The sequence below is a fragment of the Protobothrops mucrosquamatus genome, unplaced genomic scaffold, assembly GCF_001527695.2.
Source record: "Protobothrops mucrosquamatus isolate PMUCROS unplaced genomic scaffold, P.Mucros_1.0 scaffold_278, whole genome shotgun sequence".
Classification (NCBI taxonomy): domain Eukaryota; kingdom Metazoa; phylum Chordata; class Lepidosauria; order Squamata; family Viperidae; genus Protobothrops; species Protobothrops mucrosquamatus.
The window spans coordinates 388,757-408,902 of record NW_015386354.1 but is presented as its reverse complement, the minus strand read 5'-3'; the positions used below and the strand labels follow the sequence as shown (position 1 = coordinate 408,902).

At 49.8% G+C, this 20,146-nt stretch overlaps 1 protein-coding gene across 1 annotated transcript in view; it reads right to left on the bottom strand.

Annotated features, from left to right (window-relative positions):
• LOC107302605 (heparan sulfate glucosamine 3-O-sulfotransferase 2-like) overlaps nt 1-20,146 on the bottom strand; it is an 89,517-nt gene that overhangs the window by 1,187 nt on the left and 68,184 nt on the right. The window lies entirely within an intron of this gene.

Sequence of the window (20,146 nt, the reverse complement as noted above, 5' to 3'; positions counted from 1 at the left end):
GGGGGGGGGGGGAGATGCGACGGTCCCAACAGAGGATCCTGCCCTGATGCCCATCCCCCATCAAGCTTCAGCCCCCCTGGAGGCCCTGCCTCGCTGGGAGAGCAGGGAGGGGGCAGGGAGGGGCTTGCGTGCTGCCTGGGTCTGGGTGGAGCTTAGGAACGCCCCCCCGCGCCCCCCCCAGGGAGCTCCAGTCTCCCAATTGCTATGATGGGAAACCACCAACGTTTCCAGTTTGGATTTTCACTGTGTGCCAGCAGAGGCTGCAACTTGCCAGCAGCAGAAAATGCCTCTTCTCCATTCCTGGTTTTAGCAAATGCTGCTTTTACAAGTAAAATCCTTAGAGAGGAAGGGATGTTTTTGTTCCAAGCCAGCTCCAGTTTTGGAGCCTGCCTGCATTTGTATATCTCCAGCCGCCCCCCACAGTTCATGCCCAGCCAGAGGGTTCTCCTGTCCAGTACCTGCATCACCATCTCTGCTTGGGCAGCCTAGTCATTGTTCAGGGGCAGGGGGGGGGGCAGAAGGAATCCCAAAGGGGGGTGCCAGAAACGGGTGCAGGGTCTGGAGCTGGTGCAAATCTCGGTGTTATGGTGGGGACCTTCCATGCCTCCTGGCAAGGATACTTTCAAAGGGATGGGCCCATTGGAGGCAGCAGAAAAGCCAAACTCCCCGGGCTGAATTTGCCCCACTGAAAGGGCTGGGAAGGAAAGGACAACCCCCCCCCCTCGCTCCTGTTCCACTTTGCACAGATGAAGCATCTGGTAAGCTTCTTTCTGATCTCCAAATCCATATTCAAGACTAAAAGCATTAATGCTGAAAACTGTTTCAATCCCTCCCAAGCACACCCTCCAGTCCCTGCCAGTAAGCAACCAAAACTCTGCAGCTGCCATTCTGGGGGGGGGGGGCAAGCAGCATGCAGGTTGCCCTCCGGCCTGACTCAGGACCCTGGATGCACCATCCGGGCATCAGAGACTGATGACAGCAAACATCCCATCAGAGACAGATCTCTCAAAGGGGGAAGGGTTGTGTTGTGTTTGGATGAAAGCAGCAGATCTGTTGGATGCCACTGGTGGGCACCTGCCTGAGCAGCTCTGCAGACCCAAAGGTGCTCGGCCTCCTTGGGCTGCATGCCATGGCCGGGGGGGAGGGGGGGCTTCCTGCCTCACACAGAGCTCTGGCACATGAGAAGCTGCTCTCTCTTTCCTTGGCCTGCCTGGCATCTCCCCTTGTCCTCCAGATCAGCTCCTGGTGTGGAAAACAATTGTTTACCAGCCACACAACTGGCATTGAGAGCAGCCCTAACAATGCAGAGGAGGGGAACCAGGAACAGCTGCAGAGGCTGGATGGTAGCCAGAGGTTGAAGATACCCAGAATCAGAACATCTGGGAATTCCTCAGGCTTCTATAAGGTTGCACAAAAGGAACAACAGGTGTGGCAAAGGGAGAGGAGCAGAGAAGGTAGGCAATCCCTCCCCCCCATTTCTTCCATTTAGTAAGCTTGAGGGCAATTGTCTCTCCCTTGCAAGCCCCCCCCCCCATTTTGGAAAGGGGGAAAATGAAGGGAGGGAGAGAGGCCTGGTGGGGGATGGCAGGGAGGCCCCTGGTAGGAACTGAGGTAAGGTTGTCAAACACCTTCCCCAAAGCTGCCATTGCCACCTGAACAAGAGCAAGGAGAAGGCTGGGGGGGGGGGGGGCTCTGCTGTTTCTAGAGCTACAGCAGAAACAGCCAACAACCAGATGGGAGCAAATGGTTCTCAGGGACCACAGTGTCATGGTTCCGACTAATGAAACACTTCAAAGAACTTCCAGGCATTGTTTATCCTAAAAAACAGGCTGGGCACTTTGGATATTTAAAAACTCTACACCTCATCCGCCGGCAATTCTGGTGGCCGGGGCTAAAGCGAGATGTGGAAAACTATGTCAGGAGTTGTACTGTATGTGCCACAATGAAAAGAATTCCAGGGAAACCCCCTGGGCTACTGCAACCGGTGGCAGACCCCTCTCAACCATGGGAAGAAATAGCTATGGACTTTATAGTAGACCTACCTGAAAGTAGAGGAAATACTGTCATATGGACTGTGATAGACCTGTTCTCGAAGCAGGCTCATTTCATTGCCTGTAAAGGACTCCCATCTGCCCAACGACTGACCAAATTGTTCCTGAAACCTATGTACCGGCTGCATGGCGCCCCTAAGCGAATAATTTCAGACGGGGGTGCGGTTCACAGTGAAATTTTGGAGGAGTTTTCTTAAATTAATTGGATCATCCCAAGGCTTATCATCTGCTTTTCATCCAGCTACCAATGGGGCTGCAGAATCCACTAACAAAATGGTGGAGCAATATCTCAGATGCTACGTTTCCTACCAACAGACAAACTGGACTGACCTCCTCCCTTTCGCCGAGGTGGCTTATAATAATTCTGTTCACAGCAGCACCGGCTACACGCCTTTCAGAGTAGCCACAGGAAAAGAGTTCAGCCCAATACCTGAATACCCTCAGGTGCCCTCCGCCTCCCAGACACTTGATCAATGGGTGAGGGGATGGGAAGAAGTTTGGAGAAACACGAAAACTGCGTTAAAAAAAGTCTTCTGAGACCTATAAAAAGCAGGCTGATAAAAAGAAGACTCCCCAAAGAACATTCCAAGCTGGGGAAAAGGTTTATCTGTCAACTAAATATTTACGCCTCAAATTGCCCAGCAAGAAATTGGGACCAAAATTCTTGGGGCCTTTCCCCATCGTAAGGATCATCAACCCCGTCACAGTAAAATTGAAACTCCCTAGGCTTTTAGGGAGGATTCACCCTGTCTTCCATTGCAGCGTGTTAAAACCTTGTCGGGGCTCCACTTTAAGACCTCCCCTTAAGAAGGCACCCAGGCCCCTCGTAGTAGTGGGTCAGACTCACTATGAAGTAAAACGTACTCTTGACTCTAGAATTTTTAAAGGGAAATTGCAGTACAATGGAAGGGGTACTTGCTGTCCGAAGCTACTTGGGTGAAATCTAGTGATGTGAAGGCTTTGGCCTCCTTCAGCTCCTCTTCCAGGCCAGTCCTGGAGAACGTTGGCTTACAGGAAGTGGTGTTGGTATTTCTAACAGACTTTTCTTGCTGGACCTGGCTTCTGCCATTCTTGGTGGCACCAAGATGGATCTCCACAATGAGGATGTCCTCAACGAACAGCAAGCCATCTTGGCATCAGGGTAAAATGTATGAATGAGCCCCCAATCAAAACTTTAAAACTGTGGCTTCCCAAGGACTCTCTTTGAAAAAGAGATGGTTTCTGTGGCAGATTTAGTCCAACATTTTCTGAGAATGTGCAGGAAAATCATCCTTGGGAATAGCTGCCCAGCTTCTCAAATCTTCCGAAGTGGGAGAAGCAACAACCCCTGTTCCACCATGGTACAGATCTTACCATTAGGACGTTTTCTCTACATTCAAGCAAAATCTAAATAATTGCAACTTGTACTAATTATTTCTGGTTCTTTCCATGACTTCCCTTTATAAACCTGAGCTATCACACTCACCTCAATCTTCTTTCCTCCAGACTGAAGATCCCAAGTCCCTCAAGTCTGTCCTCTGCGGGTAAAATCTTGACATCCTGCATCATCTTCATTGCCCTCCTCTTGGCTTGTTCTAACCTGTCATCTTCTTTTGGAAACAGATGTCCAGAACTATATACAGCATTCCAGATGTTATCTCGCCTGGATTAAAAAATTATCTTCTAATGCAGCGAGACCTGCCTTAGCCCCTCTCATTCATATTCAGCTTGTGCTCCTCAGATGCAGGGCCCCAAATTTTTCTTCTACATGTTATACTTTTCACCATGTTGAAGGACACTTTTGTCCTCTGAGCTCAGTTTTCCAACCTGTCACATTAAGTTGCAATCACATTGCCACCTTGAGCATTGGGAAGTCATCCGCTAATGGCCCATCAAATCACTTATGCGGGGGATTAATATCAGATTGCCAAGACCGATCCCTGCTAAGTGATTAACACCCACCGAGTGCAGCCAGTCCACATGCAGTTGTGGACTCATCTTATTGTAGCGCCACCCAAACTAAACTTCAACACCTTCTCAAACGAGAACACCATAGAGAGCCTTGCCAAACGTTTGGCTGAAATCCAGGCAGGTTCTATCCATGGCTTTCCCTTGGCCTACTGGAAGAGTTAGCTTGTCAAAGAAGGAGACGCTTACAGGATGCCTCATTACCCACTCTTTCCTGGCATGTTAGCATGCCAGTCAATACCCATCGGGATCATCTCCCCCCCCTTTCCTACAGAGACCATGTTTGCTCTTCTCCAGTTTCTGGCATCTTCCCAATTCTTCAGGACTCCTCAAGGATGATCAAGGAGGGCATGGCAGCTCTCCCACCAATTTTAGCCTCAGCTCTTCTGAGAGCTTTTATAATACATACTTACCTGGAAGCAAGTCCCAAGGAAACTGATTCCTGGAGAAGCTTGGCTGGGATCCCTCCATTTGAGTTGGGCTCACCACACCCAGAGGAAAGGCTGACCCTTTCATCACTGCCAAATCCAGGACTTCAGGCCTCTGATTCTCCAGATGGGTTTTAACTTTACTAGTGCAGCAGTGAGTTTTCAAAACAAATCCATCTAGGTTTAAACTGTCTTGAGTATGTATAGTTTAATGAAAAGAAGGACTAGGGGTGACACGATAGCAGTGTTCCCATATTTGAGGGGCTGCCACCAAGAAGAGGGGGAGGGGATCAATCTGTTCTCCAAAGCACTGAAGGCAGAACAAGAAGCAAAGAATGGAAACTAATCAAAGAGAGAAGCAACCTAGAACTAAGGAGAAGTTTCCTAATTGTGAAAACAATCAGTTGAACGACTTGCCTCCAGATGTGGTGGGTGCTCCAACACTGGAAGTTTTCAAGAAGAGACTGGACACACATTTGTCCAGAATGGTATAGGGTCTCCTGCTTGATCAGTGGGTTGGACTAGAAGACCTCCAAGGTCCCTTCCAACTCTGTTATTTTGTCTTCTGTTTTTATTGTTCACATGTTAGAAGAATGAAATAATAGATAATTTATGCACAAACTGAAGATATTGGGCAAGTGCACCAGGACTGGACTGTCAGTATCCTCAGGAGATTCAGAAAGATGACCCCTCCCTGGACATACTTTGTGTCCCTCTGTAGCCTTCAACAGCCATTGGTGCTCCAGGCTGCAACCGATCGTCCACAAGAGCACTCTTGTCCCATATCCTGTTTTCCCCAAGCCTGACATCTCTACAGAAATTGCATAATGGCAGATTTCTGCTGTCATCATCCCTGCCCTCACAAAATCAAAAAATAATACAAGGACTGGGTTGCTGACACTTATACCAAACCTGACTGCACTTTTCTTCACAAAGACAGCAAGGCTTTTGCTTGGGTCACTTCAACCCAGCACAAATGAACAGCTCCTAGCCATTCTGAAGCACCATAAAGGCTACACATGTGAACGCTTCACGGTAGAAAAGACACACATCTGATGCCTCTCCCGCATACTGGCTGGCTTCCAACACAGCTCCAAATCACAATGGCTGGCTTCACTCAACACGGTAAGCCAAAGCCCAGGACTCTTCCAGTATTATTTGTACAACAGACAAACACTAAATTTTTCTTTTAATTTCTTAAGTCTTCCACAGTACAGCCACCCCTTATTTTTGCATGATAGTATAGCTGTACCCAAGGGCAGAAGAAGACATGCCCACTCCTGCAGGCCAGGCCATTAAAGAACTAGAAGCCTTGTGTCATCAAATGGCTACAGCTTTTGAGAAGAAGCACAATATCAATCGATCTCACAACATTGGTGGCTGGTCTCTTTACATAACACAGCTGCCTCCTTTGCCAACCTGGAGTTATCCCTCAAAATATGAAGATGTATGCCAAAAGCACTTCCCTCCCCACATTCAACACATATGTTTCAAGGTATTCCGATACTAACATCAGCAGCAAATTGGTAGAATCCAAAATAGAAGAGGGAGAATGAGAAGGTCCAAGTTGCTACAGCAACTGCCAGATGGATCTGGAAAATATACTGAGAAAAAAATCTCTGGAAACTAGGGTGCCTCTTTCAGTTCCACTTACTGCATATCCCCTGTACACACAATCATGAACCTGCTTTTTTGCTTCAACACAATGTGTGTCCATAGTGAGCCTATCAAAGGCAACCGGCTGCTTCTAACACCTCCATGGCAGATGGGAAGTTCCCACATCCAATTCCTTTATTTAAAATCCAGAGGAGGAGAAAACTGGAAAGTCTTAGCACTGGATGTGGGAGATGTTCTCTAGATAAAATTAACATAGCCTTTGGAAGGGGATCCTGTGGTCAATAACCAGGTCTACTACTACTACTAACTTCTCACACAGGGTGTGGTTGGATGGCATGACAACTGAGTGGCTGCACTGCTGAATTGAAGGAACACCCATGAAGGTCCTGGGCCTTCTGCCCTTCTATGCTTTCATTAATGACTTAGTAGAGGAGCTGGAGGGACCGTCAATCAAATGTGAGATACAGTCCGGAGAAAGTGTTGGAGACAGAAATAAAATCCTTGGTAGGTTGGGGAAATGGGCTGAGATTTAATAGACAGTTAGGAAATTTTTCACTTAAGAAACAAAGGAAAATTTATTGGATATTGGATGAAAGAGACCGAGATGCTTCAATTATGTGAGAAGGAGATTTTGGACTAGCAGGGATTACAAGCTGAGAATGAATCAGCAGCTTGATGTGGCTACAAGAAGGGCAAATATATTGTTCGGAAGTATTTCCAAATCGTGGGAAGTTAACTTATATCATATCTAAGTTTAAAACTGGAGCATCACAATAGAATTGGAGTAAAAATACTCAACAATCCTAATTTGTCGAATCACTTGTGAATATTTTAGAACAACGAAGCCAGCCTGGAACTCTGGGCAGCAGCCTCCATTTTAAGGAAAAGACACACACACACACACTGAAAAATGAGCCACAAGTGGGCCCTGTTTGGAGATGTGACCTAACTTCTCCATGGTTTTGGGTGGATTTAGGAAATTCAGCAAGAGCAGGGGACGAGAGTACAAACGGGAGTCCTGATACAGCTCTTAGACACCGCTAATCCCTAAGGTGCTTTGGAGCTTTCCCACAATGTCTGCGGGTGGGTGGGCAGTAGGTGTGGGAGGAGGCATGAGGGCCATGCAGGTGCTTGTAACCCCTGCAGGGCAGCCGGTGCCCCGATGCTGCCTTCTCAACCCAGCTTTGCCGATGGCTCTTCCACAGCCCAGGCCATGTGGGGCCCTGGGGAGGGGGTGGCATGGTGCTGTGTTGTGGGGAGAGGACAATCCAGTTGTTCCCCTGGCTCCTTCCCTTTCCTTAGGGAGCAGAATAAGGAAGAGGAGTCCGTGGTCAGTGGCGACAGCTGTGGCAGAAGAGCAGCCGCAGCTGAGCTCAAACCCAGATGTGGCTTTCACACACACACACACACACACACACACAGAGAGAGAGTAGAGGACCTGAGGTGGCACCTTCAGTCCTTCTTGTCACCTGGAGAGGAAGGGAAGCTAAGTGATGGTGGGGGGCAGGTGGTTCCACTGGCCAGATGAGCTGAAGGCCCTGCCTGCTCCCGGCCCATCGGTCAAGCAAGAGGAAGGCAGGCCAAGAATATCCGTCCGGGCCCTCGGTTGCCATCTTCTGATCCTGAGCTGTAAACTCCTTCCTGGAGGTCTGGGGTTCCCTCCCTCCACAATGCACACCCCCCTCCATTTCTTGCCTGCTGGATTGAAGGGCAGCCCACTGGGTCACAAGGGCAGCTCAGCCATGTCTGGCCTGGCACCCCCCCCTCCAAACCACTTTCCTTCTGGCTGGCTTCAGTTTCAAGGCCAGCCGCACCGGAGCACAGGAGAGCTGCTCCCTCCTCCTTGCCCTCCCCCCTTTCCAACCCAGGCTGCCTCCCAGTTCCCATTGATTATGCATGCAGAAGCCCTAATTCCCCAGAATCACCCAGGAGCATCCTGCTTCCCATTATTGGAGGCCCTGCTTGCCCCCTGTGGATTGGCTAGCTGCATAATGGCTCTGCCTCATTACTGCTGGGTGTGTGTGTGTGTGTGTGTGTGTGTGTGTAGAGGCTTCACTGCAACGGGGGCAGTCAAAGGGAGATCCTGGCTGGTAATTCAGGGGATGCTTATGACCAATCACCACTGCAGCAGAGCCCCCCCAGGGCAGTGGATGGGTGGCAGACAGCTCCTGCCCCCATCTAGGGGTCCTGTGGGAATGGGTCTGCTCCAGCCAAACAGCCGTGCCCACCAGGGTGACAGCTCAGGCGCTGATGTAGACAGAGTGCTCTTTAGATAAGTTTGTACATTTAATCAGATTTTTCACTGTTTTCAGCAAGATGTGGACTCCATCCCTGTCCACAGCATTTGGTTCGCCTCAGCTGAGACAGAGAATAATCAAGATTTATGACACTCATTCCAACTCTGGATCCCACTCAGTTGTCTGGAACAGCTTGGCTTCCCTCTCGGCCTTGGACTGGCTTCGCTCTCCTGTGCTTGAGACTGAAAGTCCGTCCTGCAACCTGCCAGAGGCATCTTCCTTCCGCTAATGGCACCACCAGGCTCCCCCCCACTCTGCCAGCTCAAGCAGGCACCTGTGCCCACCAGTGGTTGGTCTCTGCTGTACTTGCCCGCCAAGAATGCTGTGCCCGGGAGGCTGAGGGGATGACACCATCCCGCAGGCAAGCAGAATCTCTCGGAGACAGATCCTGCCAACCAGCCTCCCGGATTTTCTTCCGAGCAGGCAAGCGCGACTGAAATCCATCTGCTGCCAAGCAAATGTCACTCTGCCATCCTTCCCCACTGAGATGTTGGAGGAGAGCAGATCTCACCACATGCCAAGGAGCGAATACGTCTCCCACATAAACAATGGTTCATTAGCAGGAGGAGGCAATCAAAGGCATGTTTGGTGTTCAGAGGAGCTTTGTGTTTGCAAACAGTGGCTTATCTCAGGGGCCTTGACGCACTTCTGGTGGGCGAGAAGAAGGCGAGCCTTGGCAAGACACGGGAGTCAACCAGAAAGCCGAGCAGGCCAGCCCTGAATTTCAGGGGACAAGAGCTTCCTATCACTGGGCTGCAACCCAAAGCGATCTGGGCCCTCGGAGGAATTTCCCTCCCAAGGAAAAAGCAGCCAATTGTGGCCTGAGAGAGCAGAGATCGCAGGGAGCAGCCCCTCCTCCCTCCTCCCTGCTCAGACCCATCTTGAGAGAGAAACGGGCGGGAGGGGAGGGGGGGCTTCCATGTATGCCTTAGTCAGAAAGAAAAAAGCAAATACAGACCCTTTGAAGCAGAGAAAAAGCAGTCTGGGAAAGGCTTAGGAGGTGGCTTATGATGAGTTGTTGATTGTAACGGCACAACACAAACCCTAGTTTTCACACTTGCTTCCCAACAGTGGACACAAGTATGTCAATACATGCGTGGTGGAATGGCACATATTTATTCTATGCCTCCAGCTATACCCATGGCCAAAATTCTCATTATACCTTTTTCCTTTTCGCACTTTTTTAGACACAAAGGTGTCTCCTGCCACTCCACCGCAGGCATCCATGCACTCGGTCTCCCTGAGTCAGGGGTGAGGACTTGCTTTGTCTTCCATTTACTGCTTTGCTGAATAAAGCCTGCCCTGCATGTAGGCCAGAAACAAAAGAGTAACACCAAGTAGTCAAGTCCAAGAGAAGTCACCCTCTCTCCTCTCTCTTTTGCATGGGCCAAAGTGCACCTGTCTAGTTCTGGGCACCATATTTCAAGGACAAGGAGAAGCAGGTCCAGAAGAAAGCAAGATGGGGAAGGGGTGGAAGGAGAAAGACTCTGGGGACCATTGGAGGCACTGCAGAGTTTAAGCCTGGCTTAGTTTAAGACTTGGCATCTTATCCAGGTCCCCCTCACTGCAGAAGGAGGAACAGTCAACAGCCTTTCCCAGAGGTTCGCAATGGACAGTTTCAACTCCGGTTTGTCTCCACAATAACTGTTCTTTCCCCATTATTTTCTTCTTATCCACATGCTCTCAACCGGAGCGCCATGCCTAACCCCCCCTGCTGAAGTATTTACTGCAATTTAGGCAGATACCGGCAGACACATCACAATTCAAATACTGTACCCAGCAAAGAGCGCTGGCTACCCTGAAAAGTGGCAAATACAGTCCAAAGAGCAAGAAAGGAGTCTAAATACATTCCAGGAGTCACAGAACGCCCAGCCAGGAAGTCAGCCACTCCAAGAGTCACCAGCTAGAATACTGAACTAAGACTCAAAGCAAAGCAGCTACTTAATTCTGTCTGCAGCCAGCTGGCTGCAATTACTCATGGTTTGCCCTTTGTCCAGCAAGGACCTCATTGAGAAGCATGGTCCTGGTTGCCCTGGGTGTGTCTAGACCTGGGGGGGGGGGGTGCTTTGACATCTGACTGCTTCAGCTGAACAGGAGATTTTGTGGCTGATCAGCCTCAAATGAATCCTGGCATAATGAATCCTAACAATCCTGAAGCTGACAATCCATAGGACAAAAAGGACAAGCATAAAAACTAAGGCAGAATATCAGCAAGTAGCCAGAATCTGTAAATTAGAATAAGAATAAGAATAGGGACTAGACTAGACTAGACTAGACTAGACTAGACTAGACTAGACTAGACTAGACTAGACTAGAATAGAATAGAATAGAATAGAATAGAATAAGGAGAGGATAGACTAATAGAAAATTGGACTAGACTAGACTAGACTAGACTAGACTAGACTAGACTAGAATAGAATAGAATAGAATAGAATAGAACCTTGGAGGTCTTCCTGACTCTCAGAATGAACTAAGGCTTATGACAAAAGTCAAAATAACAAAAAAGAGCATCTTTTCAACATGTAAAAAACAAGAAAAAAGTGAAGGAAACAACTGGTCTATTAATGGGAGAAAATGGCAGGAAGGTAAGGAGGAGCAGGGAGAAAGCAGAACTGCTTAACTCATTTTTTGCATCTGTCTTTACACAAAAGGAAAAAACAGTCCAACCTATCAAAAAAACCCAACACCCAACCCCTGTAAAATGCAGATTAGAAATGATAAGAGAACACCTATCCACCCTAGGCAAGAGTTGAAATCACCGGGACCTGATGGATTACATCCTAGAGTTCTGAAGGAGCTGGCAGATGTGATCTCAGAACCACTGAATCTTATCTTTCAAAGATCCTGGATCACCGGGGAACTACCAAAGGATTAGAAAAGGGCTGATGTGGTTCCCATCTTAAAAAAAAAAATGGATCCAGGAAACTAGAGACCTATCAGCCTGACATCTATATCTGGAAGGATTCTGGAAAAGATTAGCAACAAATCAGCTATTGACTCCGAGAGAGTCTTGATCTCTGTCTCTGTGCACACAAAGTTGCTTGCTCAATTCATGCCAAAGTAACCTGATCTCCTTCTTTGATAAAGTGGCCATTTTAGTTAAAGGCAGGATCATAGAGGATCTAGCATACTTTGACTTCAGCAAACCATTTGACAAAGGCTGCCATGAGGTTCTAGCAAGGAAGTTGTAAAATGGAGATTTTTTTTTTTTAAAAAAAGAGGTTCCACAGCCTGAAAAAGTTGGAGCACCAGAGTAAGCTGTCTCTCTGCCTTCCCAGTCCATCGCCTTCATGGCCAGACTGCCCCTCTGCTGCCATTTCACAGATGCAGAGCTGATTGAACAATCACGCCCACAAGTTTGATTGCGCAGCTTCATGGGGCCTATAACACTGGAGGGAAAGGCCAAGGGACTGCAGACTGCAGGGCTACATGCCACCCCTGGGCCATTCAATATATATGACTGACGTGGATGAGGGATTATTAAATTGGAGGGGACATGAAGGGGGGGATGAGGGGGAGAGGAACAGCGCCATTTGAGAGAGTGTCAAGATTAGGGGAATCTTGACAAGCAGGAACAGAAATTCATCTTGCTGGGCAAAAAAACACTTCATCAGAATTCAACTGGCAAACATCCAGTCCTATATTTGAGTAGAAAAAATCAAGGAAACAAGCAAAGGATGACATGCTGGGCAGCAGTGTATGCAAAAAATAATATAAATATACTGGGCAAAGTGGATCACAAGTTGAACCTGCACCAAGAGTGTGAGATGCAACTTCAAGACAAGCAGGTAAAATCCTGGACAACAATGGCTTAGTTCAGATGAGTTATCATTTCTACCTGTATTGTGTTGGACAGACCACCCCAAGAGTATTGCCTCCAGTTTGGGACACCACCTTTTAGGGAGGACATCGGCACCTGAGTGGGAGCAATCAAGATGGCAAAGGACTGGAAGGAAAAGCTGACGAGGAGGAGGAGGAGGGCTTGTGTAGTCTGGGTAGAAGACAGCAGGGAAACACCAGAGCCAGCTTAAGATTTTGCATCATTTCAGGATCCATTCAGCTGCTTTGTGCTGCACGGTCCGATGTTGCGGATTCACTGGTTTTTCCACAGAGAGCATTGCATTTCTAGCTAAACCCATTATCATCTTGATTCAGCATACACTGGGTAAGGCATTCACCCAAGCAGAATGAAACCCCAAGGGGTGACAAAGGAATCTTCCAATATAATTTGTTGTGGAGGTGGCTGGACAGAGGGATCCCACACAGCAATACTACTGGTCAAACTCCCAGGCTCTTTGCATCCAATTAGAGACTGACCCTCCTCCTGAAAGGCTGCTAACAACTCTGGCCAGTGTCAGCAGAAAATGCTTTCAAATATCATCCTTTCTGTGGACTTCCAGGGGAGGTCTGGTGAACTGAAGACAGCGCTGCAAAAGTGGAGCTGATCACCACATCAAAGACCAAGGAACTCATGAGTAGACCAGTTCCTTGGAACCTCTCCAGATAAGGAGAGGATGGGAGACTGCCCACATAAACTTTGGATGGCTGTTCCTTGTGAGGAGATCATGGGAAAGAGGTTTTCCACAGGTATGAGCATCAGGCATTAGATGGCATTAGACAGCTTGCTCACAACCATGAAGAATTTTAAAGGACACTAAGTTTGCCAACTTCATTTTCTAATCATTTTTGGAAATTTCTCCTTAACTACTTCTTAGTTATTGGAGATCTTCAGAATGACAAGTTTGAAAATGCCAGATGAGTCTGCCTTCAATCCTGAAAGAAAGAAAGAAAGAAAGAAAGAAAGAAAGAAAGAAAGAAAGAAAGAAAGAAAGAAAGAAAGAAAGAAAGAAAGAAAGAAAGAAAGAAAGAAAGAAAGAAAGAAAATTTTAATCATAAGCTGAGGAATTGATATGAACCACGATTCAGAGTCTGACTCTGACCTTGAATCTGATGTTGCTTCAGGATGGTCAGCCTCTGAATCCAACAAGCCAGAATTCAATCAAAGCTGATCAGCCACAGGAATCTCCTGTTCAGCTATAGTGTCAGATGACAAGGCACAATCCCCAGGCAAGTACTGAAGTGAGCAGAACAATGTTCTTCAGCAAGGCTTCTCATGAAACAAAGGGCACCGAGATATGAGTAATTGCAGCCAGCTGGCTGCAGACAGATTTAGTTGGCTCCTGTGTTTACAGTCCTTGTCGGAGACAACCATTTGGCTCTCCAAGTCTTGGCTCCAAGTTACATTCTTTCTCCTTGTTTGTGACTCTTGACCCGTAGACTGACTGACTATCCAATTTGGCATCCTGTGATTCTTGGAAACGTTTTTGGACGATGCTCCTGCTTCTTGGATTGTTTTTGGCTCTCTTCGGGCAAGCATTCTTTACGAGGCATCTGAATCACTTTCCTGTCTGCTTAAACTGCAGTAAATATTCCTGCTTCTAATGTACTTGGTTTGTATGTGTCAGCAAGCTTGAAAAAGAAGAATTTAAGGAATCTGAAATAAATAGCAAGAAACTAAATAAGATTTTGATCTTAGAAAGTTATAAATGCACTAATGGGTTCAGATAATTTTGGAATTTTGAAACTTTTACAATAAGATTTTGGAATTATAAAGTAAAAATGGACTCATGTGAGAAATAGATTCTACCTTGCTTTTCACAAGTCAACAAAGATGGGCAATTTCATGATTTCAAAAATTGGACACTGGACGAGACAAAAGTTTTTAGGTAGGGGAAAAATTTACAAGCATGTAAAATGCTGCAAAATATTATAACCATAAAAATACTGATTTTGAAGAATGGGATCAGAAAGTAGTAGCCACAATATTAACAAGGTCAGTAATGATGTCTGCTTCTATGGATAAACTTATATCTGAAAGATTAATTGAAGAAATGACAGATGTAGAACAAATTTTAGCTGGCAAGATGGAGATGGCATCAAGAAGTGAATTTATAACTGGCAAGTCAAGATAATGACTTAGAAAGGATTTTTCCCTGATTAACAAAAAACTGGCTGAGATTTTGAAGGGAAATACAAGTGATAAGTCAAGAAAGTAACCTGGATAATTTTTATTAGATTTACGAGACACTTGTTAAAGCCTTGAAGAACTCCATGTGACGGGACAAAGAAGAAATGAAATCAAATGGACAATATTTGAATGAACTAAAGATTAAGACTATTAGAAATAAAAGGAAGAAATGTAAAGCTGGTTTATTTGATCAAGGTTGAAATAAGGCATGTTGTTACGGCAATCCTTTCAATGATACCAGGGCCAAAAAGATGATGTTTTATGGATTTGTCTGTAGATAAAGGATGAGATATGGCATGAAGAAATAAATGTTTGTAACCTTAGAGGGGGTGAAGAGTCACTAAATTTGTTTATATTTGTGATGAATGTTGGAAATCACTTCTTTATATCTGTATTTTCTTGATATTCTTTTTTTTTCACTTTTTACTCCTTTCTAGTCCAATTTCTTTCTTTAAAATAGATATTATAACAATATTCTTAATAAAAATTATATATGACTAATTTATACAGCCCTGCCTGGCACTCAGCTTCTGCCCCGGGCTCAGTAAGCGAGCAGGTAAATGGGACCCCCCCCAGGGGTCAAGAGAACCAGGGAGGCTCAAGGCCGGGGCTGCTGCTGCTGACCAGCCCGGGGGAAGCGGCTGCTCCTTCCTCCGGCCGAGACCGGACAGCCGGCTCTGGCCCCGGCATTGATTAAAAGTCATCTCACGTTTTTTGCCGATTGCCAGGCAGCGCCTCAGTCTTCGGAGCTGGGAAGGACCCTTTGGAGGGAGAGAGAGAGAGAGAGAGAAAAGGGCTCCTTCTGCGAAGAAGCTTCTTGAGCTGCCGTCGGCAGACATGCAGGAGGGGGGGGAGGGCGCCGGGAGGGCCCCGGGGAGTTAATTGGGGCCGGCCCACCCGGGCGGGGGGTTGTCCCGCAGCAGGCAGCGCCGGACCAGCCCCGGCACGGCTCAGGCAGGTCAGGCAGCCGCTCTCCGGAGGGGGTCCAAGCGCTCCTCTCCCCGTAAGGAGAGGCAGGGGCCGGCTCCCGTCACAGTTGCCGGCTGTCAGCGCCGGGCGCCGCCCCCTCCTACTAAGCCGGCCCGGCCTGCCTCTTCCACCTCAGAGCCGGGGAGGGGATGGGGGGGAGGCTTCCTCTCGGAAAACTGAGTTTGAGCGGGGGACGAAACCCTCCTCGCCCGCTCGGTTTATTGGTTGGACTCAAATAGCGCCTCACAGACGCGCGGATCGTAACGGAACGCAAAGCCTTAGAAAGCCGCAGCCCTTTCCTAGGAGGAGAGCAGCGTTTGGGGCCCTTCCGTCCACAGGATTCTGCTGCCTCCAGCGAAGGCCGCCTGCTGGCCGGATTGATTGCCTTTATTCCTGGAGTAAACAAGATGTCCGGGTCGGTTCTTCTGGAGAAGATGTCGGACGGGGCTTCCGAGGGTCTCCCCAGAAGGAGCGAGGGGCTCTTCTGCCTTCAGCCTGGCTCTGGCATCCAGCTCCCCGTCGCCCCGCGTCCTGCTGCGCCTGTGCCGGAGGTGATGGGGGGGGGGGGAGCCCGCTGCTCCAGAGATGATTTGTGGCTGAGCTGGAAATGGCATCCCCGAATCCTGGCAGTAAGGAACGCCTGATAAATGGACCTCATATTTAATCCATTTATCTGCCTCTTCCCACAGGAGCGACCGTCCAGATTTGGATCTTCCTCCAGGCTGGCTGGCTGGACGCCACCCAGGGCAGCCAAGAAGGATGGAGCCTTTGCAAAATCATTCCAAAAGGAGCAGCCGCTGCCTATTTTTGCCTCTGCCCTCTTGGGCAGGTGTTTCGTTTGCGGAAGAGGAGGGCCGTGGGCAGCAGGGGAGGGCTAAAGGGGAGGTGGGGGGCAGGTGGCAGAGGAGGGGGAAGCAGCTCTCTTCTGTCCCAGCACAACTCTGGGCACCAAGACCTGCTCCTGGGAGGCTGGCAGGACCCCTCCTCAGACGCTGCAAGGGCCAGCCAGAGTGGGTCAGGAACACAAGCACCCCAATTCTGAGGGACCGGTTCCCACATCCCCAGAGTGAGAAAGATGGCACGGCTGCAGAATCCTGGAGAAATGATCACCCCATAAAAGAGCAGATGAACTCTTGGACATGAAAGAAGGCAGAGAACAGACATTTTCCTCCTGGAAAATTGCTGTGGAACACTGTCCCTTACTCCCATAAGCTCAGACTGACAAAGACAGGCGGTCTGGCATCTCCTGGAGGTCACACACGTGGACCTGAGGGGACTGACAGACAAGGAATCCTCTCAAGAGGTGACGTGGGTCAGCCCAGAATCTACCTGGGAAAGGAACACAGCCAGGACTGTTCTGGATCTGATCCTGGTGACAAGCAAGCAGCTTAGTCCAAGTCCGTGACTCCACAGAAGAGCAGTTGGGGACCCCACCAGGCTGACTCGAAGGCCAAAGAGAATGGCTGGTGAGGCTAAGCACCCCGAGGTTAGAACTTCCCTGCTCTACATCGTCTGCAGATGTTTATTTTGCATTACTGATACATCAGGAGGAGGAAGCCCTCCTCAACTAAGCCCACACAGCCAGTTCCTCGGCTCGGCCTCAGGAGACAGTAGGAGCCCAGCCAGGTGACCTGCACACTAAAGGTTACAGCCTAGGACTACGTATCCATCAAACCTCTATTGTCTATTTTGAATCCCCCACAATTTGGTTTTCTTGGGGTTCCCCCCAAAATGGCTCCCCTTCCTTTATACCAGGCGATGGAGAATGGAAGATGGAGATTTCCATCCCAGACTGTTCCCCCAGAAATTAAGTCCGCTCTCCTCCCGGCTCAGGAATAGGCAGCACCTTTGCTGTGCCTCCCGCTGATCAGCGCAACCCGAGAAAGGGGCGCTGGCCCTCGCCTTGGGAGCCTCTGCCTACGGCTGTGTGTGCCTGGCTGTGTGCCTGTGTGTATCTGTGTGTGTTGGAAAACGAGGCGTGCAAGTCAAATTCATTTGAAACTTGTTTCCAGATGCAAAGGGCCTTCCCCAAAGCGAGGCCCTCACACTTGGCGCTCTGTCTCAAGGCCTCTTTGGGAAGGGCCAGTGGCCCACCCGGGCCTTCTCTAGCCCCACGAAAACCCCTGCAATCCCCCTCTTTCGCTTGCAAGGCTGAACACCCCCCTCCCTCCCTCCGTGCAGTTATGTGGTCATTAGGAGGGCAATTCAGCAATAAAATGTGACTGGCTTCATTACAGACAAAGAAAAAGTGCCCAGGAGCTCTTAAATCAGCAGCTGGCCACCCACAGGGAGGCTGCCAGACGCCCACTTCCTTTGGCACAAGTGCCTGGCGGAAGGAAGGAAGGACCCTCCCTCCCTCCTGCGACTGAATAAGAGGCCAGGGCCCTCTGTGTGCGGGAGGGTCTTCCCACTCCAACTCAGGGCATTTTCTGGCCCCCCACTTGTAGCCACCGGAGGGGCCTGGAAGCCTCCCAAGGCTCAGGCTTGGCGGCTCCAAAGAGAAGAAGGTGGCAACAGTGCCAGGCCTGAGCTTTGCCTTGCCTGCCCCCAAGGGGGAGCTTGGCCTGGCCCTCTTGGAAGGGGGCCCCTCCTCGCTCCAGGGGCCACATCTGGCTTTAAGGAGTCAAAGCCTCTCCTGACCCTTCTGTCATTCTAACAGGGTGAAACACAGGCAATTAATTAAGTATATGTATATATGTTAGTATTTTATTCAACTGTCAGCCGCCCTGAGTCCGTAAGGAGAAGGGCGGGATATAAATGCAATAAATAAATAAATAAATAAATAAATAAAGCAGTTTCACTGGGTTTCACCCCAATTCTTAATAAACCATTATGCTTATTCCCCGCCTCTCTCGATTGAATTATCCTTTGGGCAGCGTGCGGGGGGGGGGGGAGGCAGGACAGCTGCTCTAGAGCCTGCAATGAAGCTGCTCTCAGAAGCTGTTGAGGCAGCAAGACTTCTCCGGCTGAAGGCCAACAGCCCCCACGGGGAGAGAAGCTGCTCTGCCTTTCCTCCAGCACTGGGCGCAGAGCCCTCTCCTCCCATTTCCCCCACAATGCCAGCCAAGTCAGGCAAACTGGGCTGAGAGAGGGACTGAGCCACACTCCACCAGCAACTCTGCGTGGGGAGGGCGGGCTTGAACCCGGGTCTCCCTTTCCTGGTCCAACATCTTAACCATCCCTCTGAGCCGCTCTTCCCATGATGTCACCCCCCTCCTCTTACTTCTGGGCACTGTTGGCCAGCAGTGGCTCTGCTGCCAGGAATGGCAGCCATGCCCAGGAGCAGCTAGGCCCAAACCCGCCTTGGTACCTTCTGGGCACAGTCAGTCCTCGCTTCTCCTTCCCATTGGAGGTCTGAAAGGGACTGTCAAGTGGCGGGCCCTCCGCTCCTCAGTTGCTCTGCCGTTATCACCCAAAGCCAGAGCTGAAATCAATTTGGCTTGACAGGTGAAGCACTTCAAACCAAGCTGCTCTCCAGGCTCTGCCAAGTGAATGCGAAATAAGCCAGCCTGCCTGGGGGGGGGGAGGCACAGAAAGGGCCTTTGGCCACCACAGTGGCTCCTTCGGGGTTGCAGCTGCGGCCGAGCTCTTCTGGAGGCAGAGCAGAAGCTGGACGTGGGCTGGACAAGCTCCCCCTGGCTGCTTCCGGGACTGCTCCTGTGCTGGGGGGGGGGAGACGACGGGCACCACCTGAGCAGTGAGTCTGTTGCCAGAGCCCTGGCAGCTCCAGCGGCTCTGGATTTCCTCGCATCACTATGCAAAACAGGTAAGCCATCTTTGGGGATTGCAGCACAGGTGACTCTTGGAGACCACCTGGAGCCTGGAGCCCCACAGTGGTTGCCCTAGGGGGCCGCCCTCCACTGGCCAAAAGGCAGCCTTGTTCTGCCATCTGAGGGACCTTTTAGGAACCTGAAGACCTTCCTGCCCCGAAGCCAATCCAGATGCTCACCTTTTTCCCTGCAGCAGGCCAGCTTTCCATTCACCAGTTTTTGGATGAAAAGCAGGCAGTCTGTGGTGGTCCCAATTCCCCCTCCTGCAGCCAGTCGTCTCTGGCAGGGAACCCCTACAGCAGGGGTGTCAAACTCAATTTCATTGAGGGCCGCATNCGTGGCCAGTTCTACATCATTCGCATCAAGGGTGCCTGTGGGGGCCTGGGCAGGAGTGGGACAGATCTGAGGATCTCTGGCAGAAGGGGGGGGACCGGGGTAAGTGCCAAGGCATGGTCCACTGGAGGAGCCTCGCTGTTCCTCTCAGGCCATGCGGGGGGGGGGCTGGATGGTGGCATGGGATGCCCGGAACCCTGGGCAGCAGAGGTCAAAGCACCAAGCCGTTTCCAGACGGCCTTGTGGAGCTAAGACTGAATGCATTTCAGCATAGATGGCCACCACAACATTGTACATTGGCTCCCGGCCGGTCTGGGACAGGGCCAAGGCAGCGGAGGCCGTTCCCTCACTGTTTCCAGGATGGCTTCGTGGGCCACATGAAACCACTTCGCGGACCGCATCCGGCCCCCGGGCCTTATTTCTGCTCTACAGAGTGCTTTATGTTCAATACTCTGACTTGCTTGGGGCTAAGCAGATCTTAGTTGAGGGCCAAGTTGTTGTCCTCCTCCCCTTCACTGGGCTCTGCAGGATCCGGGGCTTCCTAACAGACTTGCCTTGTCACAGGACAGAAGACTCCTGAAATGAGCCCAGCTCCAAAGACCCATCTGCTCCCACTAACGCCCCACTGGAAGCTGAATGTTAGCAGCAGCCCCCTTCCCCTTCCACACACTCAACCCCAGCGCTGGCCCGAAACTCACAGGCTTAT